Source organism: Centroberyx gerrardi, chromosome 10, assembly GCF_048128805.1.
Source record: "Centroberyx gerrardi isolate f3 chromosome 10, fCenGer3.hap1.cur.20231027, whole genome shotgun sequence".
NCBI classification, from domain to species: Eukaryota; Metazoa; Chordata; class Actinopteri; order Beryciformes; family Berycidae; genus Centroberyx; species Centroberyx gerrardi.
This window is the reverse complement of record NC_136006.1, coordinates 23,869,187-23,891,686: the sequence shown is the minus strand read 5'-3', so window position 1 is coordinate 23,891,686 and position 22,500 is coordinate 23,869,187. Positions and strand designations below refer to the sequence as shown.

Here is a 22,500-nt window from a genome sequence, read left to right as displayed (position 1 = left end):
AGCAATTGAGGCGGCGGCAGGGAGGCCTTTTATACACGGCTTAGCCTGTGCCTACTGCAGGGCCCTTTGAAAAGCGGCCACCAAATGGGCCTATTTCTCTGCCCTCTATTATCATTGACGCCCTCAGCCGTTGTGCTCACCGGGAGCAAGGCCGCAGTCTTTTCTCTCCCCTACATTTGCGCTGTTCAGCGACGGCAGGGACACAAATGCATGCTGTGATAAGTTTGCAGCCTCCCCGAGGGAAAGCCAGCTGTTGCTGGCACACGGGACGTGATGTCGTCCTTGTACTTCCTCTGCAAAAGTGACTGCACTGCCGCTGGCCAGCACTGTTGTTGGAGGCCCCCTGTCTCCCCCGGAGAGGGAGCAGCGCCCTCTGCTGCCTAGAAAGATGAAAAAGCTTACAGCACCTGGTATTCCCAGGCGGTCTCCCATCCAAGTACTAACCAGGCCCGACCCTGCTTAGCTTCCGAGATCGGACGAGATCGGGCGTGTTCAGAGTGGTATGGCCGTAAGCAATTGAGGCGGCGGCAGGGAGGCCTTTTATACACGGCTTAGCCTGTGCCTACTGCAGGGCCCTTTGAAAACCGGCCACCAAATGGGCCTATTTCTCTGCCCTCTATTATCATTGACGCCCTCAGCCGTTGTGCTCACCGGGAGCAAGGCCGCAGTCTTTTCTCTCCCCTACATTTGCGCTGTTCAGCGACGGCAGGGACACAAATGCATGCTGTGATAAGTTTGCAGCCTCCCCGAGGGAAGGCCAGCTGTTGCTGGCACACGGGACGTGATGTCGTCCTTGTACTTCCTCTGCAAAAGTGACTGCACTGCCGCTGGCCAGCACTGTTGTTGGAGGCCCCCTGTCTCCCCCGGAGAGGGAGCAGCGCCCTCTGCTGCCTAGAAAGATGTAAAAGCTTACAGCACCTGGTATTCCCAGGCGGTCTCCCATCCAAGTACTAACCAGGCCCGACCCTGCTTAGCTTACGAGATCGGACGAGATCGGGCGTGTTCAGAGTGGTATGGCCGTAAGCAATTGAGGCGGCGGCAGGGAGGCCTTTTATACACGGCTTAGCCTGTGCCTACTGCAGGGCCCTTTGAAAACCGGCCACCAAATGGGCCTATTTCTCTGCCCTCTATTATCATTGACGCCCTCAGCCGTTGTGCTCACCGGGAGCAAGGCCGCAGTCTTTTCTCTCCCCTACATTTGCGCTGTTCAGCGACGGCAGGGACACAAATGCATGCTGTGATAAGTTTGCAGCCTCCCCGAGGGAAGGCCAGCTGTTGCTGGCACACGGGACGTGATGTCGTCCTTGTACTTCCTCTGCAAAAGTGACTGCACTGCCGCTGGCCAGCACTGTTGTTGGAGGCCCCCTGTCTCCCCCGGAGAGGGAGCAGCGCCCTCTGCTGCCTAGAAAGATGAAAAAGCTTACAGCACCTGGTATTCCCAGGCGGTCTCCCATCCAAGTACTAACCAGGCCCGACCCTGCTTAGCTTCCGAGATCGGACGAGATCGGGCGTGTTCAGAGTGGTATGGCCGTAAGCAATTGAGGCGGCGGCAGGGAGGCCTTTTATACACGGCTTAGCCTGTGCCTACTGCAGGGCCCTTTGAAAACCGGCCACCAAATGGGCCTATTTCTCTGCCCTCTATTATCATTGACGCCCTCAGCCGTTGTGCTCACCGGGAGCAAGGCCGCAGTCTTTTCTCTCCCCTACATTTGCGCTGTTCAGCGACGGCAGGGACACAAATGCATGCTGTGATAAGTTTGCAGCCTCCCCGAGGGAAAGCCAGCTGTTGCTGGCACACGGGACGTGATGTCGTCCTTGTACTTCCTCTGCAAAAGTGACTGCACTGCCGCTGGCCAGCACTGTTGTTGGAGGCCCCCTGTCTCCCCCGGAGAGGGAGCAGCGCCCTCTGCTGCCTAGAAAGATGAAAAAGCTTACAGCACCTGGTATTCCCAGGCGGTCTCCCATCCAAGTACTAACCAGGCCCGACCCTGCTTAGCTTCCGAGATCGGACGAGATCGGGCGTGTTCAGAGTGGTATGGCCGTAAGCAATTGAGGCGGCGGCGGCAGGGAGGCCTTTTATACACGGCTTAGCCTGTGCCTACTGCAGGGCCCTTTGAAAACCGGCCACCAAATGGGCCTATTTCTCTGCCCTCTATTATCATTGACGCCCTCAGCCGTTGTGCTCACCGGGAGCAAGGCCGCAGTCTTTTCTCTCCCCTACATTTGCGCTGTTCAGCGACGGCAGGGACACAAATGCATGCTGTGATAAGTTTGCAGCCTCCCCGAGGGAAAGCCAGCTGTTGCTGGCACACGGGACGTGATGTCGTCCTTGTACTTCCTCTGCAAAAGTGACTGCACTGCCGCTGGCCAGCACTGTTGTTGGAGGCCCCCTGTCTCCCCCGGAGAGGGAGCAGCGCCCTCTGCTGCCTAGAAAGATGAAAAAGCTTACAGCACCTGGTATTCCCAGGCGGTCTCCCATCCAAGTACTAACCAGGCCCGACCCTGCTTAGCTTCCGAGATCGGACGAGATCGGGCGTGTTCAGAGTGGTATGGCCGTAAGCAATTGAGGCGGCGGCAGGGAGGCCTTTTATACACGGCTTAGCCTGTGCCTACTGCAGGGCCCTTTGAAAAGCGGCCACCAAATGGGCCTATTTCTCTGCCCTCTATTATCATTGACGCCCTCAGCCGTTGTGCTCACCGGGAGCAAGGCCGCAGTCTTTTCTCTCCCCTACATTTGCGCTGTTCAGCGACGGCAGGGACACAAATGCATGCTGTGATAAGTTTGCAGCCTCCCCGAGGGAAAGCCAGCTGTTGCTGGCACACGGGACGTGATGTCGTCCTTGTACTTCCTCTGCAAAAGTGACTGCACTGCCGCTGGCCAGCACTGTTGTTGGAGGCCCCCTGTCTCCCCCGGAGAGGGAGCAGCGCCCTCTGCTGCCTAGAAAGATGAAAAAGCTTACAGCACCTGGTATTCCCAGGCGGTCTCCCATCCAAGTACTAACCAGGCCCGACCCTGCTTAGCTTCCGAGATCGGACGAGATCGGGCGTGTTCAGAGTGGTATGGCCGTAAGCAATTGAGGCGGCGGCAGGGAGGCCTTTTATACACGGCTTAGCCTGTGCCTACTGCAGGGCCCTTTGAAAACCGGCCACCAAATGGGCCTATTTCTCTGCCCTCTATTATCATTGACGCCCTCAGCCGTTGTGCTCACCGGGAGCAAGGCCGCAGTCTTTTCTCTCCCCTACATTTGCGCTGTTCAGCGACGGCAGGGACACAAATGCATGCTGTGATAAGTTTGCAGCCTCCCCGAGGGAAGGCCAGCTGTTGCTGGCACACGGGACGTGATGTCGTCCTTGTACTTCCTCTGCAAAAGTGACTGCACTGCCGCTGGCCAGCACTGTTGTTGGAGGCCCCCTGTCTCCCCCGGAGAGGGAGCAGCGCCCTCTGCTGCCTAGAAAGATGTAAAAGCTTACAGCACCTGGTATTCCCAGGCGGTCTCCCATCCAAGTACTAACCAGGCCCGACCCTGCTTAGCTTACGAGATCGGACGAGATCGGGCGTGTTCAGAGTGGTATGGCCGTAAGCAATTGAGGCGGCGGCAGGGAGGCCTTTTATACACGGCTTAGCCTGTGCCTACTGCAGGGCCCTTTGAAAACCGGCCACCAAATGGGCCTATTTCTCTGCCCTCTATTATCATTGACGCCCTCAGCCGTTGTGCTCACCGGGAGCAAGGCCGCAGTCTTTTCTCTCCCCTACATTTGCGCTGTTCAGCGACGGCAGGGACACAAATGCATGCTGTGATAAGTTTGCAGCCTCCCCGAGGGAAGGCCAGCTGTTGCTGGCACACGGGACGTGATGTCGTCCTTGTACTTCCTCTGCAAAAGTGACTGCACTGCCGCTGGCCAGCACTGTTGTTGGAGGCCCCCTGTCTCCCCCGGAGAGGGAGCAGCGCCCTCTGCTGCCTAGAAAGATGAAAAAGCTTACAGCACCTGGTATTCCCAGGCGGTCTCCCATCCAAGTACTAACCAGGCCCGACCCTGCTTAGCTTCCGAGATCGGACGAGATCGGGCGTGTTCAGAGTGGTATGGCCGTAAGCAATTGAGGCGGCGGCAGGGAGGCCTTTTATACACGGCTTAGCCTGTGCCTACTGCAGGGCCCTTTGAAAAGCGGCCACCAAATGGGCCTATTTCTCTGCCCTCTATTATCATTGACGCCCTCAGCCGTTGTGCTCACCGGGAGCAAGGCCGCAGTCTTTTCTCTCCCCTACATTTGCGCTGTTCAGCGACGGCAGGGACACAAATGCATGCTGTGATAAGTTTGCAGCCTCCCCGAGGGAAAGCCAGCTGTTGCTGGCACACGGGACGTGATGTCGTCCTTGTACTTCCTCTGCAAAAGTGACTGCACTGCCGCTGGCCAGCACTGTTGTTGGAGGCCCCCTGTCTCCCCCGGAGAGGGAGCAGCGCCCTCTGCTGCCTAGAAAGATGAAAAAGCTTACAGCACCTGGTATTCCCAGGCGGTCTCCCATCCAAGTACTAACCAGGCCCGACCCTGCTTAGCTTCCGAGATCGGACGAGATCGGGCGTGTTCAGAGTGGTATGGCCGTAAGCAATTGAGGCGGCGGCAGGGAGGCCTTTTATACACGGCTTAGCCTGTGCCTACTGCAGGGCCCTTTGAAAAGCGGCCACCAAATGGGCCTATTTCTCTGCCCTCTATTATCATTGACGCCCTCAGCCGTTGTGCTCACCGGGAGCAAGGCCGCAGTCTTTTCTCTCCCCTACATTTGCGCTGTTCAGCGACGGCAGGGACACAAATGCATGCTGTGATAAGTTTGCAGCCTCCCCGAGGGAAAGCCAGCTGTTGCTGGCACACGGGACGTGATGTCGTCCTTGTACTTCCTCTGCAAAAGTGACTGCACTGCCGCTGGCCAGCACTGTTGTTGGAGGCCCCCTGTCTCCCCCGGAGAGGGAGCAGCGCCCTCTGCTGCCTAGAAAGATGAAAAAGCTTACAGCACCTGGTATTCCCAGGCGGTCTCCCATCCAAGTACTAACCAGGCCCGACCCTGCTTAGCTTACGAGATCGGACGAGATCGGGCGTGTTCAGAGTGGTATGGCCGTAAGCAATTGAGGCGGCGGCAGGGAGGCCTTTTATACACGGCTTAGCCTGTGCCTACTGCAGGGCCCTTTGAAAACCGGCCACCAAATGGGCCTATTTCTCTGCCCTCTATTATCATTGACGCCCTCAGCCGTTGTGCTCACCGGGAGCAAGGCCGCAGTCTTTTCTCTCCCCTACATTTGCGCTGTTCAGCGACGGCAGGGACACAAATGCATGCTGTGATAAGTTTGCAGCCTCCCCGAGGGAAGGCCAGCTGTTGCTGGCACACGGGACGTGATGTCGTCCTTGTACTTCCTCTGCAAAAGTGACTGCACTGCCGCTGGCCAGCACTGTTGTTGGAGGCCCCCTGTCTCCCCCGGAGAGGGAGCAGCGCCCTCTGCTGCCTAGAAAGATGAAAAAGCTTACAGCACCTGGTATTCCCAGGCGGTCTCCCATCCAAGTACTAACCAGGCCCGACCCTGCTTAGCTTACGAGATCGGACGAGATCGGGCGTGTTCAGAGTGGTATGGCCGTAAGCAATTGAGGCGGCGGCAGGGAGGCCTTTTATACACGGCTTAGCCTGTGCCTACTGCAGGGCCCTTTGAAAACCGGCCACCAAATGGGCCTATTTCTCTGCCCTCTATTATCATTGACGCCCTCAGCCGTTGTGCTCACCGGGAGCAAGGCCGCAGTCTTTTCTCTCCCCTACATTTGCGCTGTTCAGTGACGGCAGGGACACAAATGCATGCTGTGATAAGTTTGCAGCCTCCCCGAGGGAAGGCCAGCTGTTGCTGGCACACGGGACGTGATGTCGTCCTTGTACTTCCTCTGCAAAAGTGACTGCACTGCCGCTGGCCAGCACTGTTGTTGGAGGCCCCCTGTCTCCCCCGGAGAGGGAGCAGCGCCCTCTGCTGCCTAGAAAGATGAAAAAGCTTACAGCACCTGGTATTCCCAGGCGGTCTCCCATCCAAGTACTAACCAGGCCCGACCCTGCTTAGCTTCCGAGATCGGACGAGATCGGGCGTGTTCAGAGTGGTATGGCCGTAAGCAATTGAGGCGGCGGCAGGGAGGCCTTTTATACACGGCTTAGCCTGTGCCTACTGCAGGGCCCTTTGAAAACCGGCCACCAAATGGGCCTATTTCTCTGCCCTCTATTATCATTGACGCCCTCAGCCGTTGTGCTCACCGGGAGCAAGGCCGCAGTCTTTTCTCTCCCCTACATTTGCGCTGTTCAGCGACGGCAGGGACACAAATGCATGCTGTGATAAGTTTGCAGCCTCCCCGAGGGAAAGCCAGCTGTTGCTGGCACACGGGACGTGATGTCGTCCTTGTACTTCCTCTGCAAAAGTGACTGCACTGCCGCTGGCCAGCACTGTTGTTGGAGGCCCCCTGTCTCCCCCGGAGAGGGAGCAGCGCCCTCTGCTGCCTAGAAAGATGAAAAAGTTTACAGCACCTGGTATTCCCAGGCGGTCTCCCATCCAAGTACTAACCAGGCCCGACCCTGCTTAGCTTCCGAGATCGGACGAGATCGGGCGTGTTCAGAGTGGTATGGCCGTAAGCAATTGAGGCGGCGGCAGGGAGGCCTTTTATACACGGCTTAGCCTGTGCCTACTGCAGGGCCCTTTGAAAACCGGCCACCAAATGGGCCTATTTTTCTGCCCTCTATTATCATTGACGCCCTCAGCCGTTGTGCTCACCGGGAGCAAGGCCGCAGTCTTTTCTCTCCCCTACATTTGCGCTGTTCAGCGACGGCAGGGACACAAATGCATGCTGTGATAAGTTTGCAGCCTCCCCGAGGGAAAGCCAGCTGTTGCTGGCACACGGGACGTGATGTCGTCCTTGTACTTCCTCTGCAAAAGTGACTGCACTGCCGCTGGCCAGCACTGTTGTTGGAGGCCCCCTGTCTCCCCCGGAGAGGGAGCAGCGCCCTCTGCTGCCTAGAAAGATGAAAAAGCTTACAGCACCTGGTATTCCCAGGCGGTCTCCCATCCAAGTACTAACCAGGCCCGACCCTGCTTAGCTTCCGAGATCGGACGAGATCGGGCGTGTTCAGAGTGGTATGGCCGTAAGCAATTGAGGCGGCGGCAGGGAGGCCTTTTATACACGGCTTAGCCTGTGCCTACTGCAGGGCCCTTTGAAAACCGGCCACCAAATGGGCCTATTTCTCTGCCCTCTATTATCATTGACGCCCTCAGCCGTTGTGCTCACCGGGAGCAAGGCCGCAGTCTTTTCTCTCCCCTACATTTGCGCTGTTCAGCGACGGCAGGGACACAAATGCATGCTGTGATAAGTTTGCAGCCTCCCCGAGGGAAAGCCAGCTGTTGCTGGCACACGGGACGTGATGTCGTCCTTGTACTTCCTCTGCAAAAGTGACTGCACTGCCGCTGGCCAGCACTGTTGTTGGAGGCCCCCTGTCTCCCCCGGAGAGGGAGCAGCGCCCTCTGCTGCCTAGAAAGATGAAAAAGCTTACAGCACCTGGTATTCCCAGGCGGTCTCCCATCCAAGTACTAACCAGGCCCGACCCTGCTTAGCTTCCGAGATCGGACGAGATCGGGCGTGTTCAGAGTGGTATGGCCGTAAGCAATTGAGGCGGCGGCAGGGAGGCCTTTTATACACGGCTTAGCCTGTGCCTACTGCAGGGCCCTTTGAAAACCGGCCACCAAATGGGCCTATTTCTCTGCCCTCTATTATCATTGACGCCCTCAGCCGTTGTGCTCACCGGGAGCAAGGCCGCAGTCTTTTCTCTCCCCTACATTTGCGCTGTTCAGCGACGGCAGGGACACAAATGCATGCTGTGATAAGTTTGCAGCCTCCCCGAGGGAAAGCCAGCTGTTGCTGGCACACGGGACGTGATGTCGTCCTTGTACTTCCTCTGCAAAAGTGACTGCACTGCCGCTGGCCAGCACTGTTGTTGGAGGCCCCCTGTCTCCCCCGGAGAGGGAGCAGCGCCCTCTGCTGCCTAGAAAGATGAAAAAGCTTACAGCACCTGGTATTCCCAGGCGGTCTCCCATCCAAGTACTAACCAGGCCCGACCCTGCTTAGCTTCCGAGATCGGACGAGATCGGGCGTGTTCAGAGTGGTATGGCCGTAAGCAATTGAGGCGGCGGCAGGGAGGCCTTTTATACACGGCTTAGCCTGTGCCTACTGCAGGGCCCTTTGAAAAGCGGCCACCAAATGGGCCTATTTCTCTGCCCTCTATTATCATTGACGCCCTCAGCCGTTGTGCTCACCGGGAGCAAGGCCGCAGTCTTTTCTCTCCCCTACATTTGCGCTGTTCAGCGACGGCAGGGACACAAATGCATGCTGTGATAAGTTTGCAGCCTCCCCGAGGGAAGGCCAGCTGTTGCTGGCACACGGGACGTGATGTCGTCCTTGTACTTCCTCTGCAAAAGTGACTGCACTGCCGCTGGCCAGCACTGTTGTTGGAGGCCCCCTGTCTCCCCCGGAGAGGGAGCAGCGCCCTCTGCTGCCTAGAAAGATGAAAAAGCTTACAGCACCTGGTATTCCCAGGCGGTCTCCCATCCAAGTACTAACCAGGCCCGACCCTGCTTAGCTTACGAGATCGGACGAGATCGGGCGTGTTCAGAGTGGTATGGCCGTAAGCAATTGAGGCGGCGGCAGGGAGGCCTTTTATACACGGCTTAGCCTGTGCCTACTGCAGGGCCCTTTGAAAACCGGCCACCAAATGGGCCTATTTCTCTGCCCTCTATTATCATTGACGCCCTCAGCCGTTGTGCTCACCGGGAGCAAGGCCGCAGTCTTTTCTCTCCCCTACATTTGCGCTGTTCAGCGACGGCAGGGACACAAATGCATGCTGTGATAAGTTTGCAGCCTCCCCGAGGGAAGGCCAGCTGTTGCTGGCACACGGGACGTGATGTCGTCCTTGTACTTCCTCTGCAAAAGTGACTGCACTGCCGCTGGCCAGCACTGTTGTTGGAGGCCCCCTGTCTCCCCCGGAGAGGGAGCAGCGCCCTCTGCTGCCTAGAAAGATGAAAAAGCTTACAGCACCTGGTATTCCCAGGCGGTCTCCCATCCAAGTACTAACCAGGCCCGACCCTGCTTAGCTTCCGAGATCAGACGAGATCGGGCGTGTTCAGAGTGGTATGGCCGTAAGCAATTGAGGCGGCGGCAGGGAGGCCTTTTATACACGGCTTAGCCTGTGCCTACTGCAGGGCCCTTTGAAAACCGGCCACCAAATGGGCCTATTTCTCTGCCCTCTATTATCATTGACGCCCTCAGCCGTTGTGCTCACCGGGAGCAAGGCCGCAGTCTTTTCTCTCCCCTACATTTGCGCTGTTCAGCGACGGCAGGGACACAAATGCATGCTGTGATAAGTTTGCAGCCTCCCCGAGGGAAAGCCAGCTGTTGCTGGCACACGGGACGTGATGTCGTCCTTGTACTTCCTCTGCAAAAGTGACTGCACTGCCGCTGGCCAGCACTGTTGTTGGAGGCCCCCTGTCTCCCCCGGAGAGGGAGCAGCGCCCTCTGCTGCCTAGAAAGATGAAAAAGTTTACAGCACCTGGTATTCCCAGGCGGTCTCCCATCCAAGTACTAACCAGGCCCGACCCTGCTTAGCTTCCGAGATCGGACGAGATCGGGCGTGTTCAGAGTGGTATGGCCGTAAGCAATTGAGGCGGCGGCAGGGAGGCCTTTTATACACGGCTTAGCCTGTGCCTACTGCAGGGCCCTTTGAAAACCGGCCACCAAATGGGCCTATTTTTCTGCCCTCTATTATCATTGACGCCCTCAGCCGTTGTGCTCACCGGGAGCAAGGCCGCAGTCTTTTCTCTCCCCTACATTTGCGCTGTTCAGCGACGGCAGGGACACAAATGCATGCTGTGATAAGTTTGCAGCCTCCCCGAGGGAAAGCCAGCTGTTGCTGGCACACGGGACGTGATGTCGTCCTTGTACTTCCTCTGCAAAAGTGACTGCACTGCCGCTGGCCAGCACTGTTGTTGGAGGCCCCCTGTCTCCCCCGGAGAGGGAGCAGCGCCCTCTGCTGCCTAGAAAGATGAAAAAGCTTACAGCACCTGGTATTCCCAGGCGGTCTCCCATCCAAGTACTAACCAGGCCCGACCCTGCTTAGCTTCCGAGATCGGACGAGATCGGGCGTGTTCAGAGTGGTATGGCCGTAAGCAATTGAGGCGGCGGCAGGGAGGCCTTTTATACACGGCTTAGCCTGTGCCTACTGCAGGGCCCTTTGAAAAGCGGCCACCAAATGGGCCTATTTCTCTGCCCTCTATTATCATTGACGCCCTCAGCCGTTGTGCTCACCGGGAGCAAGGCCGCAGTCTTTTCTCTCCCCTACATTTGCGCTGTTCAGCGACGGCAGGGACACAAATGCATGCTGTGATAAGTTTGCAGCCTCCCCGAGGGAAAGCCAGCTGTTGCTGGCACACGGGACGTGATGTCGTCCTTGTACTTCCTCTGCAAAAGTGACTGCACTGCCGCTGGCCAGCACTGTTGTTGGAGGCCCCCTGTCTCCCCCGGAGAGGGAGCAGCGCCCTCTGCTGCCTAGAAAGATGAAAAAGCTTACAGCACCTGGTATTCCCAGGCGGTCTCCCATCCAAGTACTAACCAGGCCCGACCCTGCTTAGCTTCCGAGATCGGACGAGATCGGGCGTGTTCAGAGTGGTATGGCCGTAAGCAATTGAGGCGGCGGCAGGGAGGCCTTTTATACACGGCTTAGCCTGTGCCTACTGCAGGGCCCTTTGAAAACCGGCCACCAAATGGGCCTATTTCTCTGCCCTCTATTATCATTGACGCCCTCAGCCGTTGTGCTCACCGGGAGCAAGGCCGCAGTCTTTTCTCTCCCCTACATTTGCGCTGTTCAGCGACGGCAGGGACACAAATGCATGCTGTGATAAGTTTGCAGCCTCCCCGAGGGAAAGCCAGCTGTTGCTGGCACACGGGACGTGATGTCGTCCTTGTACTTCCTCTGCAAAAGTGACTGCACTGCCGCTGGCCAGCACTGTTGTTGGAGGCCCCCTGTCTCCCCCGGAGAGGGAGCAGCGCCCTCTGCTGCCTAGAAAGATGAAAAAGCTTACAGCACCTGGTATTCCCAGGCGGTCTCCCATCCAAGTACTAACCAGGCCCGACCCTGCTTAGCTTCCGAGATCGGACGAGATCGGGCGTGTTCAGAGTGGTATGGCCGTAAGCAATTGAGGCGGCGGCAGGGAGGCCTTTTATACACGGCTTAGCCTGTGCCTACTGCAGGGCCCTTTGAAAACCGGCCACCAAATGGGCCTATTTCTCTGCCCTCTATTATCATTGACGCCCTCAGCCGTTGTGCTCACCGGGAGCAAGGCCGCAGTCTTTTCTCTCCCCTACATTTGCGCTGTTCAGCGACGGCAGGGACACAAATGCATGCTGTGATAAGTTTGCAGCCTCCCCGAGGGAAAGCCAGCTGTTGCTGGCACACGGGACGTGATGTCGTCCTTGTACTTCCTCTGCAAAAGTGACTGCACTGCCGCTGGCCAGCACTGTTGTTGGAGGCCCCCTGTCTCCCCCGGAGAGGGAGCAGCGCCCTCTGCTGCCTAGAAAGATGAAAAAGCTTACAGCACCTGGTATTCCCAGGCGGTCTCCCATCCAAGTACTAACCAGGCCCGACCCTGCTTAGCTTCCGAGATCGGACGAGATCGGGCGTGTTCAGAGTGGTATGGCCGTAAGCAATTGAGGCGGCGGCAGGGAGGCCTTTTATACACGGCTTAGCCTGTGCCTACTGCAGGGCCCTTTGAAAACCGGCCACCAAATGGGCCTATTTCTCTGCCCTCTATTATCATTGACGCCCTCAGCCGTTGTGCTCACCGGGAGCAAGGCCGCAGTCTTTTCTCTCCCCTACATTTGCGCTGTTCAGCGACGGCAGGGACACAAATGCATGCTGTGATAAGTTTGCAGCCTCCCCGAGGGAAAGCCAGCTGTTGCTGGCACACGGGACGTGATGTCGTCCTTGTACTTCCTCTGCAAAAGTGACTGCACTGCCGCTGGCCAGCACTGTTGTTGGAGGCCCCCTGTCTCCCCCGGAGAGGGAGCAGCGCCCTCTGCTGCCTAGAAAGATGAAAAAGCTTACAGCACCTGGTATTCCCAGGCGGTCTCCCATCCAAGTACTAACCAGGCCCGACCCTGCTTAGCTTCCGAGATCGGACGAGATCGGGCGTGTTCAGAGTGGTATGGCCGTAAGCAATTGAGGCGGCGGCAGGGAGGCCTTTTATACACGGCTTAGCCTGTGCCTACTGCAGGGCCCTTTGAAAACCGGCCACCAAATGGGCCTATTTCTCTGCCCTCTATTATCATTGACGCCCTCAGCCGTTGTGCTCACCGGGAGCAAGGCCGCAGTCTTTTCTCTCCCCTACATTTGCGCTGTTCAGCGACGGCAGGGACACAAATGCATGCTGTGATAAGTTTGCAGCCTCCCCGAGGGAAAGCCAGCTGTTGCTGGCACACGGGACGTGATGTCGTCCTTGTACTTCCTCTGCAAAAGTGACTGCACTGCCGCTGGCCAGCACTGTTGTTGGAGGCCCCCTGTCTCCACCGGAGAGGGAGCAGCGCCCTCTGCTGCCTAGAAAGATGAAAAAGCTTACAGCACCTGGTATTCCCAGGCGGTCTCCCATCCAAGTACTAACCAGGCCCGACCCTGCTTAGCTTCCGAGATCGGACGAGATCGGGCGTGTTCAGAGTGGTATGGCCGTAAGCAATTGAGGCGGCGGCAGGGAGGCCTTTTATACACGGCTTAGCCTGTGCCTACTGCAGGGCCCTTTGAAAACCGGCCACCAAATGGGCCTATTTCTCTGCCCTCTATTATCATTGACGCCCTCAGCCGTTGTGCTCACCGGGAGCAAGGCCGCAGTCTTTTCTCTCCCCTACATTTGCGCTGTTCAGCGACGGCAGGGACACAAATGCATGCTGTGATAAGTTTGCAGCCTCCCCGAGGGAAAGCCAGCTGTTGCTGGCACACGGGACGTGATGTCGTCCTTGTACTTCCTCTGCAAAAGTGACTGCACTGCCGCTGGCCAGCACTGTTGTTGGAGGCCCCCTGTCTCCCCCGGAGAGGGAGCAGCGCCCTCTGCTGCCTAGAAAGATGAAAAAGCTTACAGCACCTGGTATTCCCAGGCGGTCTCCCATCCAAGTACTAACCAGGCCCGACCCTGCTTAGCTTCCGAGATCGGACGAGATCGGGCGTGTTCAGAGTGGTATGGCCGTAAGCAATTGAGGCGGCGGCAGGGAGGCCTTTTATACACGGCTTAGCCTGTGCCTACTGCAGGGCCCTTTGAAAACCGGCCACCAAATGGGCCTATTTCTCTGCCCTCTATTATCATTGACGCCCTCAGCCGTTGTGCTCACCGGGAGCAAGGCCGCAGTCTTTTCTCTCCCCTACATTTGCGCTGTTCAGCGACGGCAGGGACACAAATGCATGCTGTGATAAGTTTGCAGCCTCCCCGAGGGAAAGCCAGCTGTTGCTGGCACACGGGACGTGATGTCGTCCTTGTACTTCCTCTGCAAAAGTGACTGCACTGCCGCTGGCCAGCACTGTTGTTGGAGGCCCCCTGTCTCCCCCGGAGAGGGAGCAGCGCCCTCTGCTGCCTAGAAAGATGAAAAAGCTTACAGCACCTGGTATTCCCAGGCGGTCTCCCATCCAAGTACTAACCAGGCCCGACCCTGCTTAGCTTCCGAGATCGGACGAGATCGGGCGTGTTCAGAGTGGTATGGCCGTAAGCAATTGAGGCGGCGGCAGGGAGGCCTTTTATACACGGCTTAGCCTGTGCCTACTGCAGGGCCCTTTGAAAAGCGGCCACCAAATGGGCCTATTTCTCTGCCCTCTATTATCATTGACGCCCTCAGCCGTTGTGCTCACCGGGAGCAAGGCCGCAGTCTTTTCTCTCCCCTACATTTGCGCTGTTCAGCGACGGCAGGGACACAAATGCATGCTGTGATAAGTTTGCAGCCTCCCCGAGGGAAAGCCAGCTGTTGCTGGCACACGGGACGTGATGTCGTCCTTGTACTTCCTCTGCAAAAGTGACTGCACTGCCGCTGGCCAGCACTGTTGTTGGAGGCCCCCTGTCTCCCCCGGAGAGGGAGCAGCGCCCTCTGCTGCCTAGAAAGATGAAAAAGCTTACAGCACCTGGTATTCCCAGGCGGTCTCCCATCCAAGTACTAACCAGGCCCGACCCTGCTTAGCTTCCGAGATCGGACGAGATCGGGCGTGTTCAGAGTGGTATGGCCGTAAGCAATTGAGGCGGCGGCAGGGAGGCCTTTTATACACGGCTTAGCCTGTGCCTACTGCAGGGCCCTTTGAAAAGCGGCCACCAAATGGGCCTATTTCTCTGCCCTCTATTATCATTGACGCCCTCAGCCGTTGTGCTCACCGGGAGCAAGGCCGCAGTCTTTTCTCTCCCCTACATTTGCGCTGTTCAGCGACGGCAGGGACACAAATGCATGCTGTGATAAGTTTGCAGCCTCCCCGAGGGAAAGCCAGCTGTTGCTGGCACACGGGACGTGATGTCGTCCTTGTACTTCCTCTGCAAAAGTGACTGCACTGCCGCTGGCCAGCACTGTTGTTGGAGGCCCCCTGTCTCCCCCGGAGAGGGAGCAGCGCCCTCTGCTGCCTAGAAAGATGAAAAAGCTTACAGCACCTGGTATTCCCAGGCGGTCTCCCATCCAAGTACTAACCAGGCCCGACCCTGCTTAGCTTCCGAGATCGGACGAGATCGGGCGTGTTCAGAGTGGTATGGCCGTAAGCAATTGAGGCGGCGGCAGGGAGGCCTTTTATACACGGCTTAGCCTGTGCCTACTGCAGGGCCCTTTGAAAACCGGCCACCAAATGGGCCTATTTCTCTGCCCTCTATTATCATTGACGCCCTCAGCCGTTGTGCTCACCGGGAGCAAGGCCGCAGTCTTTTCTCTCCCCTACATTTGCGCTGTTCAGCGACGGCAGGGACACAAATGCATGCTGTGATAAGTTTGCAGCCTCCCCGAGGGAAAGCCAGCTGTTGCTGGCACACGGGACGTGATGTCGTCCTTGTACTTCCTCTGCAAAAGTGACTGCACTGCCGCTGGCCAGCACTGTTGTTGGAGGCCCCCTGTCTCCCCCGGAGAGGGAGCAGCGCCCTCTGCTGCCTAGAAAGATGAAAAAGCTTACAGCACCTGGTATTCCCAGGCGGTCTCCCATCCAAGTACTAACCAGGCCCGACCCTGCTTAGCTTCCGAGATCGGACGAGATCGGGCGTGTTCAGAGTGGTATGGCCGTAAGCAATTGAGGCGGCGGCAGGGAGGCCTTTTATACACGGCTTAGCCTGTGCCTACTGCAGGGCCCTTTGAAAACCGGCCACCAAATGGGCCTATTTCTCTGCCCTCTATTATCATTGACGCCCTCAGCCGTTGTGCTCACCGGGAGCAAGGCCGCAGTCTTTTCTCTCCCCTACATTTGCGCTGTTCAGCGACGGCAGGGACACAAATGCATGCTGTGATAAGTTTGCAGCCTCCCCGAGGGAAAGCCAGCTGTTGCTGGCACACGGGACGTGATGTCGTCCTTGTACTTCCTCTGCAAAAGTGACTGCACTGCCGCTGGCCAGCACTGTTGTTGGAGGCCCCCTGTCTCCCCCAGAGAGGGAGCAGCGCCCTCTGCTGCCTAGAAAGATGAAAAAGCTTACAGCACCTGGTATTCCCAGGCGGTCTCCCATCCAAGTACTAACCAGGCCCGACCCTGCTTAGCTTCCGAGATCGGACGAGATCGGGCGTGTTCAGAGTGGTATGGCCGTAAGCAATTGAGGCGGCGGCAGGGAGGCCTTTTATACACGGCTTAGCCTGTGCCTACTGCAGGGCCCTTTGAAAACCGGCCACCAAATGGGCCTATTTCTCTGCCCTCTATTATCATTGACGCCCTCAGCCGTTGTGCTCACCGGGAGCAAGGCCGCAGTCTTTTCTCTCCCCTACATTTGCGCTGTTCAGCGACGGCAGGGACACAAATGCATGCTGTGATAAGTTTGCAGCCTCCCCGAGGGAAAGCCAGCTGTTGCTGGCACACGGGACGTGATGTCGTCCTTGTACTTCCTCTGCAAAAGTGACTGCACTGCCGCTGGCCAGCACTGTTGTTGGAGGCCCCCTGTCTCCCCCGGAGAGGCAGCAGCGCCCTCTGCTGCCTAGAAAGATGAAAAAGCTTACAGCACCTGGTATTCCCAGGCGGTCTCCCATCCAAGTACTAACCAGGCCCGACCCTGCTTAGCTTCCAAGATCGGACGAGATCGGGCGTGTTCAGAGTGGTATGGCCGTAAGCAATTGAGGCGGCGGCAGGGAGGCCTTTTATACACGGCTTAGCCTGTGCCTACTGCAGGGCCCTTTGAAAACCGGCCACCAAATGGGCCTATTTCTCTGCCCTCTATTATCATTGACGCCCTCAGCCGTTGTGCTCACCGGGAGCAAGGCCGCAGTCTTTTCTCTCCCCTACATTTGCGCTGTTCAGCGACGGCAGGGACACAAATGCATGCTGTGATAAGTTTGCAGCCTCCCCGAGGGAAAGCCAGCTGTTGCTGGCACACGGGACGTGATGTCGTCCTTGTACTTCCTCTGCAAAAGTGACTGCACTGCCGCTGGCCAGCACTGTTGTTGGAGGCCCCCTGTCTCCCCCGGAGAGGGAGCAGCGCCCTCTGCTGCCTAGAAAGATGAAAAAGCTTACAGCACCTGGTATTCCCAGGCGGTCTCCCATCCAAGTACTAACCAGGCCCGACCCTGCTTAGCTTCCGAGATCGGACGAGATCGGGCGTGTTCAGAGTGGTATGGCCGTAAGCAATTGAGGCGGCGGCAGGGAGGCCTTTTATACACGGCTTAGCCTGTGCCTACTGCAGGGCCCTTTGAAAACCGGCCACCAAATGGGCCTATTTCTCTGCCCTCTATTATCATTGACGCCCTCAGCCGTTGTGCTCACCGGGAGCAAGGCCGCAGTCTTTTCTCTCCCCTACATTTGCGCTGTTCAGCGACGGCAGGGACACAAATGCATGCTGTGATAAGTTTGCAGCCTCCCCGAGGGAAAGCCAGCTGTTGCTGGCACACGGGACGTGATGTCGTCCTTGTACTTCCTCTGCAAAAGTGACTGCACTGCCGCTGGCCAGCACTGTTGTTGGAGGCCCCCTGTCTCCCCCGGAGAGGGAGCAGCGCCCTCTGCTGCCTAGAAAGATGAAAAAGCTTACAGCACCTGGTATTCCCAGGCGGTCTCCCATCCAAGTACTAACCAGGCCCGACCCTGCTTAGCTTCCGAGATCGGACGAGATCGGGCGTGTTCAGAGTGGTATGGCCGTAAGCAATTGAGGCGGCGGCAGGGAGGCCTTTTATACACGGCTTAGCCTGTGCCTACTGCAGGGCCCTTTGAAAACCGGCCACCAAATGGGCCTATTTCTCTGCCCTCTATTATCATTGACGCCCTCAGCCGTTGTGCTCACCGGGAGCAAGGCCGCAGTCTTTTCTCTCCCCTACATTTGCGCTGTTCAGCGACGGCAGGGACACAAATGCATGCTGTGATAAGTTTGCAGCCTCCCCGAGGGAAAGCCAGCTGTTGCTGGCACACGGGACGTGATGTCGTCCTTGTACTTCCTCTGCAAAAGTGACTGCACTGCCGCTGGCCAGCACTGTTGTTGGAGGCCCCCTGTCTCCCCCGGAGAGGGAGCAGCGCCCTCTGCTGCCTAGAAAGATGAAAAAGCTTACAGCACCTGGTATTCCCAGGCGGTCTCCCATCCAAGTACTAACCAGGCCCGACCCTGCTTAGCTTCCGAGATCGGACGAGATCGGGCGTGTTCAGAGTGGTATGGCCGTAAGCAATTGAGGCGGCGGCAGGGAGGCCTTTTATACACGGCTTAGCCTGTGCCTACTGCAGGGCCCTTTGAAAACCGGCCACCAAATGGGCCTATTTCTCTGCCCTCTATTATCATTGACGCCCTCAGCCGTTGTGCTCACCGGGAGCAAGGCCGCAGTCTTTTCTCTCCCCTACATTTGCGCTGTTCAGCGACGGCAGGGACACAAATGCATGCTGTGATAAGTTTGCAGCCTCCCCGAGGGAAAGCCAGCTGTTGCTGGCACACGGGACGTGATGTCGTCCTTGTACTTCCTCTGCAAAAGTGACTGCACTGCCGCTGGCCAGCACTGTTGTTGGAGGCCCCCTGTCTCCCCCGGAGAGGGAGCAGCGCCCTCTGCTGCCTAGAAAGATGAAAAAGCTTACAGCACCTGGTATTCCCAGGCGGTCTCCCATCCAAGTACTAACCAGGCCCGACCCTGCTTAGCTTCCGAGATCAGACGAGATCGGGCGTGTTCAGAGTGGTATGGCCGTAAGCAATTGAGGCGGCGGCAGGGAGGCCTTTTATACACGGCTTAGCCTGTGCCTACTGCAGGGCCCTTTGAAAACCGGCCACCAAATGGGCCTATTTCTCTGCCCTCTATTATCATTGACGCCCTCAGCCGTTGTGCTCACCGGGAGCAAGGCCGCAGTCTTTTCTCTCCCCTACATTTGCGCTGTTCAGCGACGGCAGGGACACAAATGCATGCTGTGATAAGTTTGCAGCCTCCCCGAGGGAAAGCCAGCTGTTGCTGGCACACGGGACGTGATGTCGTCCTTGTACTTCCTCTGCAAAAGTGACTGCACTGCCGCTGGCCAGCACTGTTGTTGGAGGCCCCCTGTCTCCCCCGGAGAGGGAGCAGCGCCCTCTGCTGCCTAGAAAGATGAAAAAGCTTACAGCACCTGGTATTCCCAGGCGGTCTCCCATCCAAGTACTAACCAGGCCCGACCCTGCTTAGCTTCCGAGATCGGACGAGATCGGGCGTGTTCAGAGTGGTATGGCCGTAAGCAATTGAGGCGGCGGCAGGGAGGCCTTTTATACACGGCTTAGCCTGTGCCTACTGCAGGGCCCTTTGAAAACCGGCCACCAAATGGGTCTATTTCTCTGCCCTCTATTATCATTGACGCCCTCAGCCGTTGTGCTCACCGGGAGCAAGGCCGCAGTCTTTTCTCTCCCCTACATTTGCGCTGTTCAGCGACGGCAGGGACACAAATGCATGCTGTGATAAGTTTGCAGCCTCCCCGAGGGAAAGCCAGCTGTTGCTGGCACACGGGACGTGATGTCGTCCTTGTACTTCCTCTGCAAAAGTGACTGCACTGCCGCTGGCCAGCACTGTTGTTGGAGGCCCCCTGTCTCCCCCGGAGAGGCAGCAGCGCCCTCTGCTGCCTAGAAAGATGAAAAAGCTTACAGCACCTGGTATTCCCAGGCGGTCTCCCATCCAAGTACTAACCAGGCCCGACCCTGCTTAGCTTCCGAGATCGGACGAGATCGGGCGTGTTCAGAGTGGTATGGCCGTAAGCAATTGAGGCGGCGGCAGGGAGGCCTTTTATACACGGCTTAGCCTGTGCCTACTGCAGGGCCCTTTGAAAAGCGGCCACCAAATGGGCCTATTTCTCTGCCCTCTATTATCATTGACGCCCTCAGCCGTTGTGCTCACCGGGAGCAAGGCCGCAGTCTTTTCTCTCCCCTACATTTGCGCTGTTCAGCGACGGCAGGGACACAAATGCATGCTGTGATAAGTTTGCAGCCTCCCCGAGGGAAAGCCAGCTGTTGCTGGCACACGGGACGTGATGTCGTCCTTGTACTTCCTCTGCAAAAGTGACTGCACTGCCGCTGGCCAGCACTGTTGTTGGAGGCCCCCTGTCTCCCCCGGAGAGGGAGCAGCGCCCTCTGCTGCCTAGAAAGATGAAAAAGCTTACAGCACCTGGTATTCCCAGGCGGTCTCCCATCCAAGTACTAACCAGGCCCGACCCTGCTTAGCTTCCGAGATCGGACGAGATCGGGCGTGTTCAGAGTGGTATGGCCGTAAGCAATTGAGGCGGCGGCAGGGAGGCCTTTTATACACGGCTTAGCCTGTGCCTACTGCAGGGCCCTTTGAAAACCGGCCACCAAATGGGCCTATTTCTCTGCCCTCTATTATCATTGACGCCCTCAGCCGTTGTGCTCACCGGGAGCAAGGCCGCAGTCTTTTCTCTCCCCTACATTTGCGCTGTTCAGCGACGGCAGGGACACAAATGCATGCTGTGATAAGTTTGCAGCCTCCCCGAGGGAAAGCCAGCTGTTGCTGGCACACGGGACGTGATGTCGTCCTTGTACTTCCTCTGCAAAAGTGACTGCACTGCCGCTGGCCAGCACTGTTGTTGGAGGCCCCCTGTCTCCCCCGGAGAGGGAGCAGCGCCCTCTGCTGCCTAGAAAGATGAAAAAGCTTACAGCACCTGGTATTCCCAGGCGGTCTCCCATCCAAGTACTAACCAGGCCCGACCCTGCTTAGCTTCCGAGATCGGACGAGATCGGGCGTGTTCAGAGTGGTATGGCCGTAAGCAATTGAGGCGGCGGCAGGGAGGCCTTTTATACACGGCTTAGCCTGTGCCTACTGCAGGGCCCTTTGAAAAGCGGCCACCAAATGGGCCTATTTCTCTGCCCTCTATTATCATTGACGCCCTCAGCCGTTGTGCTCACCGGGAGCAAGGCCGCAGTCTTTTCTCTCCCCTACATTTGCGCTGTTCAGCGACGGCAGGGACACAAATGCATGCTGTGATAAGTTTGCAGCCTCCCCGAGGGAAAGCCAGCTGTTGCTGGCACACGGGACGTGATGTCGTCCTTGTACTTCCTCTGCAAAAGTGACTGCACTGCCGCTGGCCAGCACTGTTGTTGGAGGCCCCCTGTCTCCCCCGGAGAGGGAGCAGCGCCCTCTGCTGCCTAGAAAGATGAAAAAGCTTACAGCACCTGGTATTCCCAGGCGGTCTCCCATCCAAGTACTAACCAGGCCCGACCCTGCTTAGCTTCCGAGATCGGACGAGATCGGGCGTGTTCAGAGTGGTATGGCCGTAAGCAATTGAGGCGGCGGCAGGGAGGCCTTTTATACACGGCTTAGCCTGTGCCTACTGCAGGGCCCTTTGAAAACCGGCCACCAAATGGGCCTATTTCTCTGCCCTCTATTATCATTGACGCCCTCAGCCGTTGTGCTCACCGGGAGCAAGGCCGCAGTCTTTTCTCTCCCCTACATTTGCGCTGTTCAGCGACGGCAGGGACACAAATGCATGCTGTGATAAGTTTGCAGCCTCCCCGAGGGAAAGCCAGCTGTTGCTGGCACACGGGACGTGATGTCGTCCTTGTACTTCCTCTGCAAAAGTGACTGCACTGCCGCTGGCCAGCACTGTTGTTGGAGGCCCCCTGTCTCCCCCGGAGAGGGAGCAGCGCCCTCTGCTGCCTAGAAAGATGAAAAAGCTTACAGCACCTGGTATTCCCAGGCGGTCTCCCATCCAAGTACTAACCAGGCCCGACCCTGCTTAGCTTCCGAGATCGGACGAGATCGGGCGTGTTCAGAGTGGTATGGCCGTAAGCAATTGAGGCGGCGGCAGGGAGGCCTTTTATACACGGCTTAGCCTGTGCCTACTGCAGGGCCCTTTGAAAAGCGGCCACCAAATGGGCCTATTTCTCTGCCCTCTATTATCATTGACGCCCTCAGCCGTTGTGCTCACCGGGAGCAAGGCCGCAGTCTTTTCTCTCCCCTACATTTGCGCTGTTCAGCGACGGCAGGGACACAAATGCATGCTGTGATAAGTTTGCAGCCTCCCCGAGGGAAAGCCAGCTGTTGCTGGCACACGGGACGTGATGTCGTCCTTGTACTTCCTCTGCAAAAGTGACTGCACTGCCGCTGGCCAGCACTGTTGTTGGAGGCCCCCTGTCTCCCCCGGAGAGGGAGCAGCGCCCTCTGCTGCCTAGAAAGATGAAAAAGCTTACAGCACCTGGTATTCCCAGGCGGTCTCCCATCCAAGTACTAACCAGGCCCGACCCTGCTTAGCTTCCGAGATCGGACGAGATCGGGCGTGTTCAGAGTGGTATGGCCGTAAGCAATTGAGGCGGCGGCGGCAGGGAGGCCTTTTATACACGGCTTAGCCTGTGCCTACTGCAGGGCCCTTTGAAAACCGGCCACCAAATGGGCCTATTTCTCTGCCCTCTATTATCATTGACGCCCTCAGCCGTTGTGCTCACCGGGAGCAAGGCCGCAGTCTTTTCTCTGCCCTACATTTGCGCTGTTCAGCGACGGCAGGGACACAAATGCATGCTGTGATAAGTTTGCAGCCTCCCCGAGGGAAAGCCAGCTGTTGCTGGCACACGGGACGTGATGTCGTCCTTGTACTTCCTCTGCAAAAGTGACTGCACTGCCGCTGGCCAGCACTGTTGTTGGAGGCCCCCTGTCTCCCCCGGAGAGGGAGCAGCGCCCTCTGCTGCCTAGAAAGATGAAAAAGCTTACAGCACCTGGTATTCCCAGGCGGTCTCCCATCCAAGTACTAACCAGGCCCGACCCTGCTTAGCTTCCGAGATCGGACGAGATCGGGCGTGTTCAGAGTGGTATGGCCGTAAGCAATTGAG

General features: G+C 57.5%; 45 non-coding genes across 45 annotated transcripts in view; all 45 read right to left on the bottom strand.

The window, feature by feature from the left end:
• The window catches only part of LOC144540882 (5S ribosomal RNA), a 119-nt gene extending 116 nt beyond the window's left edge, over positions 1–3 (bottom strand). The window contains exon 1 of the ribosomal RNA XR_013506100.1: positions 1–3. This exon is cut by the window's left edge and continues 116 nt beyond it. This is a non-coding gene — a ribosomal RNA (5S ribosomal RNA).
• A 392-nt stretch (positions 4–395) lies between these two features.
• Positions 396–514, bottom strand: LOC144541606 (5S ribosomal RNA). Its single transcript, XR_013506722.1, has one exon. It is a non-coding gene; the product is annotated as a 5S ribosomal RNA (ribosomal RNA).
• Positions 515–906: 392 nt separating this feature from the next.
• LOC144541128 (5S ribosomal RNA) lies at positions 907–1,025 on the bottom strand. Its single transcript, XR_013506343.1, has one exon. It is a non-coding gene; the product is annotated as a 5S ribosomal RNA (ribosomal RNA).
• Positions 1,026–1,417: 392 nt separating this feature from the next.
• On the bottom strand, positions 1,418–1,536 carry LOC144541605 (5S ribosomal RNA). Its single transcript, XR_013506721.1, has one exon. It is a non-coding gene; the product is annotated as a 5S ribosomal RNA (ribosomal RNA).
• A 392-nt stretch (positions 1,537–1,928) lies between these two features.
• LOC144541604 (5S ribosomal RNA) lies at positions 1,929–2,047 on the bottom strand. The gene has a single exon (XR_013506720.1). It is a non-coding gene; the product is annotated as a 5S ribosomal RNA (ribosomal RNA).
• A 395-nt stretch (positions 2,048–2,442) lies between these two features.
• LOC144541603 (5S ribosomal RNA) lies at positions 2,443–2,561 on the bottom strand. The gene has a single exon (XR_013506719.1). It is a non-coding gene; the product is annotated as a 5S ribosomal RNA (ribosomal RNA).
• A 392-nt stretch (positions 2,562–2,953) lies between these two features.
• On the bottom strand, positions 2,954–3,072 carry LOC144541602 (5S ribosomal RNA). Its single transcript, XR_013506718.1, has one exon. It is a non-coding gene; the product is annotated as a 5S ribosomal RNA (ribosomal RNA).
• Positions 3,073–3,464: 392 nt separating this feature from the next.
• Positions 3,465–3,583, bottom strand: LOC144541127 (5S ribosomal RNA). The gene has a single exon (XR_013506342.1). It is a non-coding gene; the product is annotated as a 5S ribosomal RNA (ribosomal RNA).
• A 392-nt stretch (positions 3,584–3,975) lies between these two features.
• Positions 3,976–4,094, bottom strand: LOC144541601 (5S ribosomal RNA). Its single transcript, XR_013506717.1, has one exon. It is a non-coding gene; the product is annotated as a 5S ribosomal RNA (ribosomal RNA).
• Positions 4,095–4,486: 392 nt separating this feature from the next.
• LOC144541600 (5S ribosomal RNA) lies at positions 4,487–4,605 on the bottom strand. The gene has a single exon (XR_013506716.1). It is a non-coding gene; the product is annotated as a 5S ribosomal RNA (ribosomal RNA).
• Positions 4,606–4,997: 392 nt separating this feature from the next.
• On the bottom strand, positions 4,998–5,116 carry LOC144541126 (5S ribosomal RNA). The gene has a single exon (XR_013506341.1). It is a non-coding gene; the product is annotated as a 5S ribosomal RNA (ribosomal RNA).
• Positions 5,117–5,508: 392 nt separating this feature from the next.
• LOC144541125 (5S ribosomal RNA) lies at positions 5,509–5,627 on the bottom strand. Its single transcript, XR_013506340.1, has one exon. It is a non-coding gene; the product is annotated as a 5S ribosomal RNA (ribosomal RNA).
• Positions 5,628–6,019: 392 nt separating this feature from the next.
• Positions 6,020–6,138, bottom strand: LOC144541599 (5S ribosomal RNA). Its single transcript, XR_013506715.1, has one exon. It is a non-coding gene; the product is annotated as a 5S ribosomal RNA (ribosomal RNA).
• Positions 6,139–6,530: 392 nt separating this feature from the next.
• LOC144541010 (5S ribosomal RNA) lies at positions 6,531–6,649 on the bottom strand. The gene has a single exon (XR_013506225.1). It is a non-coding gene; the product is annotated as a 5S ribosomal RNA (ribosomal RNA).
• A 392-nt stretch (positions 6,650–7,041) lies between these two features.
• On the bottom strand, positions 7,042–7,160 carry LOC144541598 (5S ribosomal RNA). The gene has a single exon (XR_013506714.1). It is a non-coding gene; the product is annotated as a 5S ribosomal RNA (ribosomal RNA).
• Positions 7,161–7,552: 392 nt separating this feature from the next.
• On the bottom strand, positions 7,553–7,671 carry LOC144541597 (5S ribosomal RNA). Its single transcript, XR_013506713.1, has one exon. It is a non-coding gene; the product is annotated as a 5S ribosomal RNA (ribosomal RNA).
• A 392-nt stretch (positions 7,672–8,063) lies between these two features.
• Positions 8,064–8,182, bottom strand: LOC144541595 (5S ribosomal RNA). The gene has a single exon (XR_013506711.1). It is a non-coding gene; the product is annotated as a 5S ribosomal RNA (ribosomal RNA).
• Positions 8,183–8,574: 392 nt separating this feature from the next.
• On the bottom strand, positions 8,575–8,693 carry LOC144541123 (5S ribosomal RNA). The gene has a single exon (XR_013506338.1). It is a non-coding gene; the product is annotated as a 5S ribosomal RNA (ribosomal RNA).
• Positions 8,694–9,085: 392 nt separating this feature from the next.
• On the bottom strand, positions 9,086–9,204 carry LOC144540847 (5S ribosomal RNA). Its single transcript, XR_013506065.1, has one exon. It is a non-coding gene; the product is annotated as a 5S ribosomal RNA (ribosomal RNA).
• Positions 9,205–9,596: 392 nt separating this feature from the next.
• LOC144541009 (5S ribosomal RNA) lies at positions 9,597–9,715 on the bottom strand. Its single transcript, XR_013506224.1, has one exon. It is a non-coding gene; the product is annotated as a 5S ribosomal RNA (ribosomal RNA).
• Positions 9,716–10,107: 392 nt separating this feature from the next.
• On the bottom strand, positions 10,108–10,226 carry LOC144541594 (5S ribosomal RNA). The gene has a single exon (XR_013506710.1). It is a non-coding gene; the product is annotated as a 5S ribosomal RNA (ribosomal RNA).
• Positions 10,227–10,618: 392 nt separating this feature from the next.
• LOC144541593 (5S ribosomal RNA) lies at positions 10,619–10,737 on the bottom strand. The gene has a single exon (XR_013506709.1). It is a non-coding gene; the product is annotated as a 5S ribosomal RNA (ribosomal RNA).
• Positions 10,738–11,129: 392 nt separating this feature from the next.
• Positions 11,130–11,248, bottom strand: LOC144541592 (5S ribosomal RNA). Its single transcript, XR_013506708.1, has one exon. It is a non-coding gene; the product is annotated as a 5S ribosomal RNA (ribosomal RNA).
• A 392-nt stretch (positions 11,249–11,640) lies between these two features.
• LOC144541591 (5S ribosomal RNA) lies at positions 11,641–11,759 on the bottom strand. The gene has a single exon (XR_013506707.1). It is a non-coding gene; the product is annotated as a 5S ribosomal RNA (ribosomal RNA).
• A 392-nt stretch (positions 11,760–12,151) lies between these two features.
• LOC144541590 (5S ribosomal RNA) lies at positions 12,152–12,270 on the bottom strand. The gene has a single exon (XR_013506706.1). It is a non-coding gene; the product is annotated as a 5S ribosomal RNA (ribosomal RNA).
• Positions 12,271–12,662: 392 nt separating this feature from the next.
• Positions 12,663–12,781, bottom strand: LOC144541589 (5S ribosomal RNA). Its single transcript, XR_013506705.1, has one exon. It is a non-coding gene; the product is annotated as a 5S ribosomal RNA (ribosomal RNA).
• Positions 12,782–13,173: 392 nt separating this feature from the next.
• Positions 13,174–13,292, bottom strand: LOC144541588 (5S ribosomal RNA). The gene has a single exon (XR_013506704.1). It is a non-coding gene; the product is annotated as a 5S ribosomal RNA (ribosomal RNA).
• Positions 13,293–13,684: 392 nt separating this feature from the next.
• Positions 13,685–13,803, bottom strand: LOC144541587 (5S ribosomal RNA). Its single transcript, XR_013506703.1, has one exon. It is a non-coding gene; the product is annotated as a 5S ribosomal RNA (ribosomal RNA).
• A 392-nt stretch (positions 13,804–14,195) lies between these two features.
• On the bottom strand, positions 14,196–14,314 carry LOC144541586 (5S ribosomal RNA). Its single transcript, XR_013506702.1, has one exon. It is a non-coding gene; the product is annotated as a 5S ribosomal RNA (ribosomal RNA).
• Positions 14,315–14,706: 392 nt separating this feature from the next.
• Positions 14,707–14,825, bottom strand: LOC144541584 (5S ribosomal RNA). Its single transcript, XR_013506700.1, has one exon. It is a non-coding gene; the product is annotated as a 5S ribosomal RNA (ribosomal RNA).
• Positions 14,826–15,217: 392 nt separating this feature from the next.
• On the bottom strand, positions 15,218–15,336 carry LOC144541583 (5S ribosomal RNA). The gene has a single exon (XR_013506699.1). It is a non-coding gene; the product is annotated as a 5S ribosomal RNA (ribosomal RNA).
• Positions 15,337–15,728: 392 nt separating this feature from the next.
• Positions 15,729–15,847, bottom strand: LOC144541582 (5S ribosomal RNA). The gene has a single exon (XR_013506698.1). It is a non-coding gene; the product is annotated as a 5S ribosomal RNA (ribosomal RNA).
• Positions 15,848–16,239: 392 nt separating this feature from the next.
• Positions 16,240–16,358, bottom strand: LOC144541034 (5S ribosomal RNA). Its single transcript, XR_013506249.1, has one exon. It is a non-coding gene; the product is annotated as a 5S ribosomal RNA (ribosomal RNA).
• Positions 16,359–16,750: 392 nt separating this feature from the next.
• Positions 16,751–16,869, bottom strand: LOC144541581 (5S ribosomal RNA). The gene has a single exon (XR_013506697.1). It is a non-coding gene; the product is annotated as a 5S ribosomal RNA (ribosomal RNA).
• Positions 16,870–17,261: 392 nt separating this feature from the next.
• On the bottom strand, positions 17,262–17,380 carry LOC144541580 (5S ribosomal RNA). The gene has a single exon (XR_013506696.1). It is a non-coding gene; the product is annotated as a 5S ribosomal RNA (ribosomal RNA).
• A 392-nt stretch (positions 17,381–17,772) lies between these two features.
• On the bottom strand, positions 17,773–17,891 carry LOC144541579 (5S ribosomal RNA). Its single transcript, XR_013506695.1, has one exon. It is a non-coding gene; the product is annotated as a 5S ribosomal RNA (ribosomal RNA).
• Positions 17,892–18,283: 392 nt separating this feature from the next.
• LOC144540846 (5S ribosomal RNA) lies at positions 18,284–18,402 on the bottom strand. The gene has a single exon (XR_013506064.1). It is a non-coding gene; the product is annotated as a 5S ribosomal RNA (ribosomal RNA).
• Positions 18,403–18,794: 392 nt separating this feature from the next.
• On the bottom strand, positions 18,795–18,913 carry LOC144541578 (5S ribosomal RNA). The gene has a single exon (XR_013506694.1). It is a non-coding gene; the product is annotated as a 5S ribosomal RNA (ribosomal RNA).
• Positions 18,914–19,305: 392 nt separating this feature from the next.
• LOC144541577 (5S ribosomal RNA) lies at positions 19,306–19,424 on the bottom strand. Its single transcript, XR_013506693.1, has one exon. It is a non-coding gene; the product is annotated as a 5S ribosomal RNA (ribosomal RNA).
• Positions 19,425–19,816: 392 nt separating this feature from the next.
• Positions 19,817–19,935, bottom strand: LOC144541576 (5S ribosomal RNA). Its single transcript, XR_013506692.1, has one exon. It is a non-coding gene; the product is annotated as a 5S ribosomal RNA (ribosomal RNA).
• Positions 19,936–20,327: 392 nt separating this feature from the next.
• On the bottom strand, positions 20,328–20,446 carry LOC144541575 (5S ribosomal RNA). Its single transcript, XR_013506691.1, has one exon. It is a non-coding gene; the product is annotated as a 5S ribosomal RNA (ribosomal RNA).
• A 392-nt stretch (positions 20,447–20,838) lies between these two features.
• On the bottom strand, positions 20,839–20,957 carry LOC144541573 (5S ribosomal RNA). Its single transcript, XR_013506689.1, has one exon. It is a non-coding gene; the product is annotated as a 5S ribosomal RNA (ribosomal RNA).
• Positions 20,958–21,349: 392 nt separating this feature from the next.
• Positions 21,350–21,468, bottom strand: LOC144541572 (5S ribosomal RNA). Its single transcript, XR_013506688.1, has one exon. It is a non-coding gene; the product is annotated as a 5S ribosomal RNA (ribosomal RNA).
• Positions 21,469–21,860: 392 nt separating this feature from the next.
• On the bottom strand, positions 21,861–21,979 carry LOC144541571 (5S ribosomal RNA). The gene has a single exon (XR_013506687.1). It is a non-coding gene; the product is annotated as a 5S ribosomal RNA (ribosomal RNA).
• Positions 21,980–22,374: 395 nt separating this feature from the next.
• LOC144541570 (5S ribosomal RNA) lies at positions 22,375–22,493 on the bottom strand. Its single transcript, XR_013506686.1, has one exon. It is a non-coding gene; the product is annotated as a 5S ribosomal RNA (ribosomal RNA).
• Between the last annotated feature and the right edge of the window lie 7 nt (positions 22,494–22,500).